Source organism: Aegilops tauschii, chromosome 7, assembly GCF_002575655.3.
Source record: "Aegilops tauschii subsp. strangulata cultivar AL8/78 chromosome 7, Aet v6.0, whole genome shotgun sequence".
NCBI classification, from domain to species: Eukaryota; Viridiplantae; Streptophyta; class Magnoliopsida; order Poales; family Poaceae; genus Aegilops; species Aegilops tauschii.
The window spans coordinates 382150473-382163717 of NC_053041.3; positions in this window are offsets into that span (position 1 = coordinate 382150473).

Here is a 13245-nt window from a genome sequence, read left to right on the forward strand (position 1 = left end):
GTGTTGGGATCCTTGTGCCATAGATTGATGAAATCAAGGAACAACTTTGGATCCAGCATGAGTGGCACCGCACTGCCTTTGGCTCTAGCGGCCTTTGCTTGCCTGTCTCTGATGATCTCAGCAAGTTCTTCATCATCAGCCTTATTGTCACTTGACGGAACTTGAAAGGCAACTTGCCTTTTGTGAGGACTTGGCCTTGGGCCTCGTCCAGCAGTGGCCTTTTTCTTCAGTAAGGCCGGGCCTATTGAGGACTGTGGCGGAGCTGAGGAGCTTGCAGAGGCTCCTGAAGCAATTGAGATTCCTGTAGTCCTTTGGCATGATGCAAGATGCACAGGTGCTAAGGACTTTGCAGCTACAGCTGAGGATTTTGCAACTGAGGGAGTTGGAGTTGCTTTTGAAGAGGTTGCTTGAGGAATAGGCGGTGAGGGCTTTGAAGAACTTGGCCGTGAGGGCATTGCTGTTGAGGAACTCGGCTTTACAGTTGATTTCTTTGGCAAAGCCTTCTTGGGCTTACTAGCAGAGGCCTCAGTAGCAGCACCTGCAGAATCTTCATTAAATTTCTTCACTGCTTCCTTTGCCATTTTGGACAACTTGGCTTGGCGCTTGGCCCATTCCTTGGGAATATCCTCACCACTTCTGATGCTAGTGGGATCAGCTTCTTGGCCTGGAGCCAATGGAGGTCTTGGGCATGGAGGGTGTACAGCGAATTTCTTCATGTACTTCGGAGTCACATATCTATACTCCCTCCATTCTCTTGCCCATCTCCTCTCAATCCTCTGAATGCACACTTTGCGCTGATTCTTGTTCTCCTTGCCATGCTTGGCTTCATCAGGAGTGCAATATTCATCATAGATGTCTTCAGGGATTTCAAAAGATGTGCTTATTTCTGGCCTCTTTCCTCCTTTCTGAGGTCGTTTACCATCAGCCATTTTCTTCACTTGAGAATTTTGAAAAATCGATGTCTCTGAGGAGGTGTGCAATTTGTCTTCAAGGAACGCTGCAAATGAGTTAAGTTGATGACAACCTAGTGATTCAGCAGCGGACATGTGTACATGTGAACAGAGTATAGGTGCGAAGAATTTGGAGAGGTCATATGCGTTCTCAGAATTTTTTAAAAAGAATCAAGTTTGAGGAATTTGACCATGGGTGTCTTCAGGAATTTCACTAAGCGTTCTTGACTTAGGTTCCAGAGTTGTATAGATTTGAAAATCCACACAATTGAGGAATCTTGAGGAAAAACATAGCTTAGAGAAATACATCAAGAGCAGATGCAACAGGGTGTTTAAGGACATGGAAGTTGAAGAGTAAACACCTTTTGAAGATTTTTTTGAAATCATCAGATCAACAAGTGCAGTAAAATCAGATTCTAATTACCCTTGACTAAGAACACGACAAACTTAGAGTTGAAGTGGAGAAGTTCGTCCGTTCAGATCTCTCACGCCCTAACTTGGTGATGGGAAACAGCTACGACGGCAGCGGAGTGAAGATTTCCACGGCCGACACGAGTACGGCAGTGATGAGGTCAAGGCAGTGAAGCTCTTCCTCACTGACGATGATGGAAAGTAGCGGCGCACTAGGTCAGAGAGCTCGAGCGAGGGGAATGAGATCGTGCGGAGTAAATGAGGTCTGAGGAGGGCGAGGGGTATTTATAGCTGAGGTGAAAAACCGCCCGTTCGAAGAAATTGGACGAGCATGCCCCTGACCCTTGCCATCCTAGCAACATGTGTCACCCACGTACAGAGAGGTTGAGATCGTGGTAGATCATGGGTGAGTATTTTAATCTTATCGTGGGATGCGGAACGGTTTGAGCGGCAAAAGCCGAAAATTCAGATATGAAAATTTTAACGTTTCGTTCACAAATTCTTCAGCTGACAAGGACACAGTGAAGATTTTGAACGGGTTTCAAATAGAACGCATATGAAGATTTTGTGAACAGACTGGGTTGAGTTTAGCTTAGAGGGGGAACGAGTCCGATCACATTCACTTAGAAGAAAAAATCAACTTGAAGAATTAGCAATAAGTGAATGCTATTGAGGACTTGAAAACTCAAATATGTATATATATATATATGTGTGTGTGTGTGTGTATACATATATATATATATATATAGTCAATGGAGAACAACAGTCTAAATGGTGAAGACTTTGAAAAGTTGAAGAATTTGACCAATTGAGGAATTTGAAAATTTGAAGAATTTGCAAAATGAAAAAGCTCTCAAATTTGAAGATTCTCAACTTTGGTTGGTGGCGTGACCCACCGTATAACAATGATGATTTCAGACGCCACGTACAATTGTCGTAGGGCTCTAAGATCAAATTCTTCATTAATTTCTTCACACTTAGAGGGTTAGTCTTCATTGATTGAAGAAAACCGTTACTTCGTGTGTTGCACATCTAAGTTGTCGGCGTTCTGGGAACGGGGGTACCCAGATTTGCCTGCCCGCGGCCCACGACGTGGCTTCATCGACGGCCAGGTACGGCCCAGCTTCGGCATCAACAACTCAAGACCCTCGCGAGGGGCCAAGCCTCGCGAGGCGCACGACATCAAGACCTCCACGAGGAGCAGCCTCCTCAGGCCGGCTCTCGAGGAGCGGAGATTTCTATGCAAGCCTCAGCTCGCGTGGTTCGGATGACGTGAGCCATGACGACCAAGGCCAGACAGATGCCAGCGGGCGCAGCGTACCAGTTTCCTCTTTGGTGCTAAGGAGGCAAGCGCAGGCGCGGAGTCCTGAGGAATCAGCCGAAGGTTTTCATTCCGGTGCAACGAGACCAAGACCGCCAAGACGGCAAGACGGAGGTCATCGCCGAGCTCACCACGGCGTCATTACCAGAGGCTTTTGCAGGCGAAGACTACTTTTGTCAGGATAGCATGTACTAGTTTTCTCCCTTCGAATTTGGCCATTGTGGGATCCCTTCCCGCCTTACATTTGGGAAGAGGACCAAAGCCACTATAAATAGGACCTAGCCACCACCGTAGAAGGGGACGGATCATTCAGATCATCCTCTCCCTCACCAGCTCACTCGGGCCCAAGAACACTCCTCCTCCTGAGGTTGTTCTTCCACTATACTAGTTCATCCTCAGCCCCTCGAGGCCAATCCACCACAAAGCATGTGTAGGGTTTTACAACGCAAGGTGGCCCGAACCTGGGTATACTGCTGCGTCTCGTTTCCTTCCAATTCATCGAGCTAGGCCTTGAGATAGGTGAGTAGGCAGACTGGGGAGGTCGAGTTCTTCGCGCGCACCCCAGAGTTCGAACCTCTCAAGGGTCTGTGGAACCCGAAATCCGACATAAGGCATCAATTTTGCATAAGTGTTAGGATGTGTGTCCTTTTCAAAGAACACTCGAAGATTCTAAGATATTTAGCTCACACTGCAACTTGCTAAATCTCTTCTCATCCAAGGGCTTTGTGAATATATCCGCTAGTTGTTCTTCAGTCTTCACGTGCTCGATAGAGATGTCGCCCTTCAACACATGATCTCAAAGAAAATGATGACGAATCTGGATGTGATTTGTCTTCGAGTGCTGAACTGGGTTATGAGCAATCTTGATGGCACTCTCTTTGTCGCAGTAGAGTGGCACATTCTTCACATTGATGCTGTAGTCCTTGAGGGTTTGCTTCATCCATAGCAATTGAGCACAACAGTAACCAGCAGCAATGTACTCAGCTTCAGAAGTAGAGAGTGATACGCAGTTCTGCTTCTTCGAGGACCAACATACTAAGGATCATCCGAAGAAATGGCATGTGCCTGATGTAGACTTGCGATCCACTCGATCACCAGCATAGTCAGAGTCAGAATATCCAATGAGATCAAAAGCCGAGCCCTTGGGATACCATAGTCCAAGTGTTGGAGTGTGAGCTAGATATCGAAGAATATGCTTCACAGCCTTATGGTGTGATTCCTTCGGTGTAGCTTGAAAGCGGGCACACATGCAAACACTAAGCATAATATCTGGCCTATATGCACATAGATACAATAAAGAGCCAATCATGGAGCGGTATACCTTTTTACCGAAGTCTATACCATTTTCATAAGTGCATAGATGGCCATTTGTGGGCATAGGGATTTTGACGCCTTTGCAATCTTGCATGAATTTCCTCAACACATCGTTGAGGTATTTCTCTTGAGATATGAAAATGTTGTTGTGTTGTTGACGAATTTGAAGACCTAAGAAGAATTTCAGTTCCCCCCATCATAGAAATTTGATATTCCTCACTCATCATATAAGCAAATTCGTCACTGTAACGTTGGTTAGTACAACCAAAGATAATATCATCACATATATTTGGCACACGAATAATTCATCATCATAGGTTTTGGTGAAAAGAGTTGGGTCAAGTGAACCGGGTTTGAAGCCTTTATTCATGAGGAATTCCTTCAAAGTATCATACAACGCCTGAGGGGCCTGCTTGAGGCCATAGAGGGCCTTATTGAGTCTGAAGACTTTGTCAGGATGCTTAGGATCTTCAAAACTTGGGGGTTGAGCAACATATACTTCTTCCTCAAGGTTACCATTGAGGAATGCACTTTTCACATCCATTTGATATAAGATGATATTATGATGGTTAGCATAAGCAAGCAATATGCGAATAGCCTCGAGTCTAGCAACAGGTGCAAAAGTTTGATCGAAATCAATTCCTTCAACCTGTGTGTTGCCTTGAGCTACAAGACGAGCCTTATTCCTCACCACAAGGCCATTTTCATCTTGCTTGTTGTGGTAGATCCATTTGTTACCGATGATATTGTGCTTGCGTGGGTCTGGTCGCTTAACAAGTTCCCAGACATTGTTGAGCTCGAATTGATGTAATTCCTATTGCATCGCTTGAATCCACTCAGGCTCCAGAAATGCCTCATCAACTTTGGTGGGCTCTGTGATAGAGACAAAAGCAAAGTGCCAACAAAAGTTAGACAAATGTGAAGCCCTTGAGCGTGTGAGAGGACCTGGTGCGTTGATGTCGTCGATGATTTTCTCGATCTGCACTTCATTTGCAACGCGAGGATGAGCGGGTTGACGACGTTGAGAGGGCTCAGCATTTTCTTCAGGGCCATTTTCCTCAGGTGCACCAGCATGATGTTCTTCACGATCTGGAATGACTTCTTCAACAGATTCCTCAGTGGATATGACATCCTCAGTAGCCTTGAACTCGATGGATTCCTCAGGTGACATTTCATCTAGCACAGGAGGTAGGTGCTCTCTTTGCGAGCCATTAGTTTCATCGAACCGCACATCTACAGTTTCAACAACCTTGTGGTGAAAGGTGTTGAAGACTCTGTAGGTGTGCGAGTCCTTTCCGTAACCAAGCATAAAACCTTCATGTGCTTTCGGTGCAAATTTAGAATTGTGATGAGGATAACTAATCCAACATTTAGCACTGAAGACTTTGAAATAACTCACATTGGGTTTCTTGGCAGTGAGGAGTTCATATGAGGTCTTTTTGAAGAATTTGTGAAGATATACCCTGCTGATGATGTGGCATGCAGTATCAATTGCCTCAGGCCAGAAGCGAGGAGGCGTCTTGTATTCATCAAGCATAGTGCAAGCCATCTCAACAAGAGTCATGTTCATGCGCTCCACGACGTCGTTCTGCTGAGGAGTATAAGGGGCAGATAACTCATGAGTGATACCAAGTTCATCAAGATAGTCATCAAGACAAGTATTCTTGAACTCGGTCCCATTGTGACTTCTAATGTGCTTGATCTTCACACCGAAATTAATCGAGGCCCTTGAGGAAAATCCTTTGAAGACTTCCTGCACATTAGTTTTGTAAGTGATGATATGCACCCATGTGTAATGGGAATTGTGATCAACAATAACGAAGCCATATAGAGATGCTGCATTTGTGAATGTGGCATAATGAGTAGGGCCAAAGAGATCCATGTGAATAAATTCAAATGGACAAGTGGTAGTCATGATAGTCTTCGAGGGATGCTTGGACTTGGTCATCTTTCCAGCTTCACAAGCTCCACACAGATGGTCCTTGAGGAATTTGACACGCTCGATGCCAATGACATGCTTCATCTTCGCGAGTGCATGTAAGTTCCTCATGCTAGCATGACCTAGTCGACGATGCCATAACCAGCCTTCTGAAACTTTTGCAAGTAGACATGTGGCAGGTTGTGGTCCTGCAGAGAAATCAACAATATACAAGTCTCCTCTCCTAAATCCTACGAAGACTTTAGAATTGTTAGATTCCATGATCACAACGCAACGATATTTGCCAAAGACAACAACCATATCAAGATCACAAAGCATTGAGACAGACATGAGGTTGAATCCTAAGGACTCGACAAGCATGACTTTGTCCATGTGTCGATCCTTTGAGATCGCAACCCTAGCTAGACCCAATACCTTGGTTTTGCCTTTGTCAGTGTAGGTGATATGCTTCAGATGCGATGGAGATAAAGCAGTGTCCATCAATAAGCTCTTGTCACTGGTCATGTGATTTGTACATCCACTATCGAGGATCCACTCAGTAGCTTTGGGTTGATCATCCTGCAGATGAATTAGTGCATCTTACGAACTCATATACTTCATCAGTGAAGAATATGACATCAAATTCATCAGATTGAATTTCATCAAGCAGTACAAGAGATATAGCAGTATAAGCACGTGAGAAATGAATATTCATTTCTTCATGATTAGCTTGCGTCCTTTCAAGCAAATTCAGGTCTCCAGCAATTCTTCAGACGTTCAAGTTCGTCTGGAGACCTGACCCTGCATAGAGACTAGTTATTTTTCTTCACCACCCACATCTGGAGGGGTGGCAAAGAGTTCGTCATTATGCGAGCTCCATAAGAGAAAGGTGGCATAGAAGCCAGTCCACTTTGTTTCACGGTAGAAGGGTTAGAATAAGCATATGAATAAGCAGAGAAATTCTTCGAGGACTTATGAACATAATGATTTGAAGAATATGTCAGATTTCGGGCTCCACAAACCCTGGGTAGATTCGAACTCTGGGTTCGTGCGAAGAACTCAACCTCCCTAGTCTGCCTACTCGCCGATCTCAAAGCCTAGCTCAATGAACGGGAAGGAAATGGGACACAGCGGTATACCCAGGTTCAGGCCACCTTGCGGTGTAAAACCCTACTCCTACTTTGTGGTGGATTTGTAACGCCCCGAGACCGACGCTTCAGAAGACTTCCTTATTTTCGTGATCACCGCGTGTTTCTTTTGGTGCTTGCTATTTTATTTTTGCATTGCATCATGTCATCATGCCATCATGTCATTAATTTTTAAAAAACTCAACCAAGTAAATTGCATGGATCTTCGATCCATTTAAATCGAGGGAAATGCACATGGTGATTTCTCTTTATAACATATATCCTCCCAATATTATTAGGGAGCTATATTAAAATATTCCATTAGTTGGAGTTCACCATAACACACTTGCAAATATCCCAATGCCTTTGTTATCTTAATTCTTGGTCTCCAACCTCGCATTATATTTTTTTCATCTTATTCCGGAGCCCCACCAAAAATCCGAACATTTTTGGACCTTCCCAACCCTCACTTCCTTCAAATCATTTGAATTGAATTCAAATGCATTTGAATTTATATCGTCCAATCAGGCCACTTCTATTTTTCCTGGATCAAGCACATTTTTGTGAGTCCGGGAAAATTGTCCGCATGCGCAAATTCTTTCTCTAACCCTCTCTTTCTTTTCCTTTTCTCTATTTCTTTTCTGCCAAAGAAAAAAAGGAGAGACCCCCCCAGCCGGCCACTTGGGCCTCCTGTTAGCCGCAGCACGGCCTTCTCCAGCAGTCGGCCCAGGCCGGCCCATCCTTCTCCGCAGCCTAGCCAGCCTCCCAGGCCTAGGCCCAGTCGGCGCTCCACCTAACCCTAGCCCATCTCTTCCTCCTCTCGATCTCTCCCTCATCTCCCCTGCAGCGCCGCCAGCCTCCCCTGTCTCATCCTCCCGATCCCCTCACCCTCGTCCTCTCGTCCTCTCCCTTGCCCCGCCAACCAGAGAGAGGAGAGGAGTGAGACCCCTGTCGCCGAGCGCCCGAGGAGAGGAGTTCCTCGAGCCGGCCTCCCCGCCTCTGGCAACGGCCGCCGTCCCGCGCCCAAGCTCCTCCGCCCCGCGCCTCTGCCTCCGCGCCACTCATCGGAGCCCCGCGAGTTCGTCCCCGCCGCGCCAAGCCCTCTCCATCGACCTCCGCGACCAGCGCCTCCACTACCTCCCCGTCGCTGCGCCTGCCTCCTCTCATCGCGCCGTCCCCGTCCTCTTTCCGGCAGGATCCGCTCCGCCGTCGTGGTTCCCGGCGCCCCGGACCTCCCCTGCTTCGCCAAGTTCGCCGCGCCGCCCTGGGTCTCTGTCGGGGTCGACCTCCTGCCCCGCCGGTCTACCTCCCCACGCCGGCAGCAAGCCTCGCTGCCGCCGCTTTTCACCAAGTCCCAGCTGCTTCCCTGCGTCGCCGGGAGCTCCTCCAACTGTTGCCCCGTACACCACGTTGCTGCTGCCACTGGATCACCGAGACCGATCCTCCGAGGAACCCCGTGTTCAACTACACAATGAGCGGCAAGTACCACTACGACGGTGTTCGACTACGTGGATTCACCAAGTATTTCTTCGGATACACCAAGTTGACTACACTGCGAGACCCGTACCCGGACCGTCAATCTTCTCCGAGAATTTTGCCAAGTACCACGACATCCGGAGCCCCGGATACACCAAGACCGTCCCGGATAACGTCAAGTACCTCTACCGACGACCCCGAACATCTACGAAAACGTGTACCACTACTGTCGCCGAAGACCCGCGTAACGGAACCGTCAAGTTCAACTACCTTCGTGTACCACTACTTCCCTCGACGATTTTGAACCGCTCCGAAAATGCACGCTTCGAAGGTATAACCGCCGAGAACGACGCCCGTGAACGAATGTGTGTGTGTGTGTGGTATGAGATGCTCGTGTTTGCACCGTTTCCGAGTTGTCATTCCATGTTCCTCCTCGTTGTCATGCCATCGTCCTGTGGGAACTCGGTAACCGGGATCACCCCACCATCTTTTGCATGTTCCGCACATCCACATCTTCGTTTGCACCGGTCGCTCAACGAGTTATCGGAACCGGGACGTTGCCATGGCATCGTTTCCGTTTTCATCGCCGTGGCACCCAATTCTTTCTGCCATGGTGACCAAATGCTCCTAATCATCTTCATGTCAACATTTTTTATAAAATTGCATATACTTTGCATATGTTCATCCGCATCATGATAACAACATTTAAAATGTCTAAAATTGTGTTTGTTTTAGATTGCTAAATGACATGAGGATTTTCCGGAATTATTGTTTGTTGTTCTGGCCTCATTTAAACTTGCCTAAATAGATAGTTATTATGCTTCACCTCTTGCCATGGTAATCAACATTTAATATGGTCGAGTACATAACGAGAGAGAACTAAATAATTAAATGTGGTGTTTCTTCAATATGCAACTCGTTGCATATTGAGCTCCACTTAACTTGTAGTATTGTTTGTTGCACTTTGCCATGCCATGCATATTTAAACCGGACATGCATCATACTTGTTTGTGCATCATGCCATGTTTATGTGGTGGTTGTTTACTATGTTGTTTGTTTCTTTCCGGGTTGCTTCTTTCGTTACCTTCGGTTTCATTCCGGAGTTGTGAGGATTCCTTCGTCTACGTCCGTTTGTCTTCTTCATGGACTCGCTCTTCTTCCTTGCGGGATCTCAGGCAAGATGACCACCCCTCGAAATCACTTCTATCTTTGCTTTGCTTGTTGCTCGTTCTATTGCCATGCTGTGCTACCTACCACTTGCTATATCATGCCTCCCATACTACCATGTCAGCCCCTAACCTTTTCACCCTTCCTAGCAAACCGTTGTTTGGCTATGTTACCGCTTTGCTCAGCCCCTCTTATAGCGTTGCTAGCTGCAGGTGAAGATGAAGATTGCTCCATGTTGGTTTATGTTTATGTTGGGATATCACAATATCTCTTATTTTATTAATGCATCTATATATTTGGTAAAGGGTGGAAGGCTCGGCCTTATGCCTGGTGTTTTGTTCCACTCTTGCCGCCCTAGTTTCCGTCATACCGGTGTTATGTTCCTTGATTTTTGCGTTCCTTACGCGGTTGGGTGATTTATGGGACCCCCTTGACAGTTTGCTTTGAATAAAACTCATCCAGCAAGGCCCAACCTTGGTTTTACCATTTGCTACCACCTATCCCCTTTTCCCTTGGGTTCTGCAGACTCAAGGGTCATCTTTATTTTAGACCCCCCCGGGCCAGTGCTCCTTCGAGTGTTGGTCCGAACCGAGCAGCCTGCGGGGCCACCTCGGGGAAACTCGAGGTCTGGTTTTACTCGTAGCTTGACTTATCCGGTGTGGCCTGAGAATGAGATATGTCCAGCTCCTATCGAGATTTGTCGGCACATTCGGGCGGCTTTGCTGGTCATGTTTTACCATTGTCGAAATGTCTTGTAAACCGGGATTCCGAGACTGATCGGGTCTTCCCGGGAGAAGGTTTATCCTTCATTGACCGTGAGAGCTTATAATGGGCTAAGTTGGGACACCGCTGCAGGGTATAAACTTTCGAAGGCCGTGCCCGCGGTTATGTGGCAGATGGGAATTTGTTAATATCCGGTTGTAGAGAACTTGACACTTGACCTTAATTAAAACGCATCAACCGCGTGTGTAGCCGTGATGGTCTCTTCTCGGCGGAGTCCAGGAAGTGAACACGGTTTCTGGGTTATGTTTGACGTAAGTAGGAGTTTAGGATCACTTCTTGATCATTGCTAGTTCACGACCGTTCCGTTGCTTCTCTTCTCGCTCTTATTTGCGTATGTTAGCCACCATATATGCTTAGTGCTTGCTGCAGCTCCACCTCACTACCCTTTCCTTCCTATAAGCTTAAATAGTCTTGATCTCGCGGGTGTGAGATTGCTGAGTCCTCGTGACTCACAGATACTTCCAAACAGTTGCAGGTGCCGATGATACCAGTGCAGGCGACGCAACCGAGCTCAAGTGGGAGCTCGATGAAGATCTTGTTCGTTGTGTTGTTTCTTTTCTTTTTGATCAGTAGTGGTGCCTAGTTGGGACGATCAGGGATCTAGCAGTTGGGTTGTCTTCTTTTATTTTGGTTCCGTAGTCGGACCTATGTGTGTATCTTGAATGATGTATGATTTATTTATGTATTGTGTGAAGTGGAGATTGTAAGCCAACTCTTTATCCCATTCTTGTTCATTACATGGGATTGTGTGAAGATGACCCTTCTTGCGACAAAACCAATAGCCGCATCGTGGGCGTTACAGGATTGGCCTTGAGGTGGGCTGAGGATGAACTAGTATAGTGGAAGAACAACCTCAAGAGGTGTGTTCTTGAGCTGGTGAGGGAGAGGATGGTCTCAATGATCCGACCCCCTTCTACGGTGGTGGCTAGGCTATATTTATAGTGGCCTCGGTCCTCTTCCCCCAAAATTAAGGCGGGAAGGGATCCCACAACGGCCAAATTCGAAGGGAGACAACTAGTACATCTTATCCTGACGGAAGGTGGTCTTTGCCTGCAAAGCTTCTGGTCGTGACGCCGTGGTGGGCTCGGCGATGACCTCCGTCCTGCCATCCTGGCGGTCCTGGTATTGTTGCATGGAAATGGAAACCTTTGGTTGATTCCTCGGGACTCCGCGCCCACGCTTGCCTCTTTAGCACCAAAGAGGAAACTGATGTACTCCGCCCGCTGGTGCCCGCTTGGCCTTGGTTGTCATGGCTTGCATCATCCGAACCTCACGAGGTGGAGGCTTGCATAGAGATCTCCCCTCCTCAGGAGGTAGCCTGAGGAGGCCACTCCTTTTGGAGGTCTTGGTGTCGTCCGCCTCGCGAGGCGTGGCCCCTCGCGAGGGTCTTGTATTGTTGATGCTTAAGGTGGGCCATACCAGGCTGTCGATGGAGCCACCCCATGGGCCGCAGACAGGCAAGTCTGGGTACCCCCGTTCCCAGAAGCTAAAGGGCAAGGGCGGAGCATCGCGGGCCCCAACCGCTTGAGGCCTCGATTGATGCGTGGCGCTTGATGGGACATGGGCGCCCCCTCTTCCCCACGCAGCCTCGATAACTGCCAGGCTTGGCAGCCGCCTGCTCCTAGCGCAGCTTTGCCATCATTGGCCGCCGTGCTTGCCCTTGGCTCCCCCTCTTCCCAGTGAACTTGCAGCTCTTCTCCAATATTCGGCACCGGCGCCAATCCTCCCTTGTCGCCATGGCCCCGAGGTCGAAGAAGAAGGGGAAAGCCCGCGCTCCCGCCGAATCCCGGCCGGTCTTGGGGCCCGCTCTTGATCGGTCGACGGTGATCAATCGGGAGGGGTTGACAAGGTCCGGTCGTCCCTTACCGCCGATTCCAACGAGTGGAAGGCGACAACGTTCTGGCCCGCCTCTCGGCCTATGATTGACATGGAGGCCACCAAGATCCCCATCCATCTTCATGCTCTCTTGGCTGGCCTGGTCCCCCCTTTCTCCGATTTCTTCAATGCCAGAATTTCGCATTACCAGATCCAGGCGTTGCATCTGGACCCCCGGTCCATCATCCTCCTTGCTGCCTTCCCCTTCCCGTGAGAGGCTATGGTGGGCATTGCCCCATCCGTCACCTTGTTCCGCCATTTCTTCTCGCTCCAGCTGGTCTACGGCCGCCAGCGCTCGGGATGCATGGCATTCCAGGCCGTGGCGGTGACAGCTGGATTAGGCATTGACTTCGCGATCTGCCCGGATGTGAAGGGATTCCGGAAGCAGTGGGTGTATGTGGACGCCGGTACACTCAGCCCTCTGCTCCTACTCCCGCGAGCGCCAGCGGAACCTAGCTCAAGTTGGGGGCACATGAAGCTCGTCGACCGCCAGCTCGCCCACATCTGGTCCAAGCTGGCCAAGTTGAAAAGGTCGGGGTGACGGCACCAATGGTGGTGAGGGAGTTCATCCGGCGGCGCATCGCCCCGCTCCAGCGCCACTCTCGCCCAACGTGGACCTTCGCTGGCCCCAAGGACCCCATAAGGCTTCGGGCGCCTTCGCTCCCTTCGAAGACACTGCGCGCGATGCTCGGGCTCTTGATGGGCGACCCAGCACCTGCCGTGCTTCTGGAGGATGGCTTCCTCTTGTGGCATTGCTCGAACAAATAGGACTTCGTGAAGCAGATGCCCCTCTTTGATGAGTGGGGACTACGCCCGGGGGGCCTGGAAGGGCCTCGCGAGAATCCCATCTTTGTGGCCCCTGTGCTCGTTGACCCTGCGGTACGCGCCCCAGATGTGGATCCA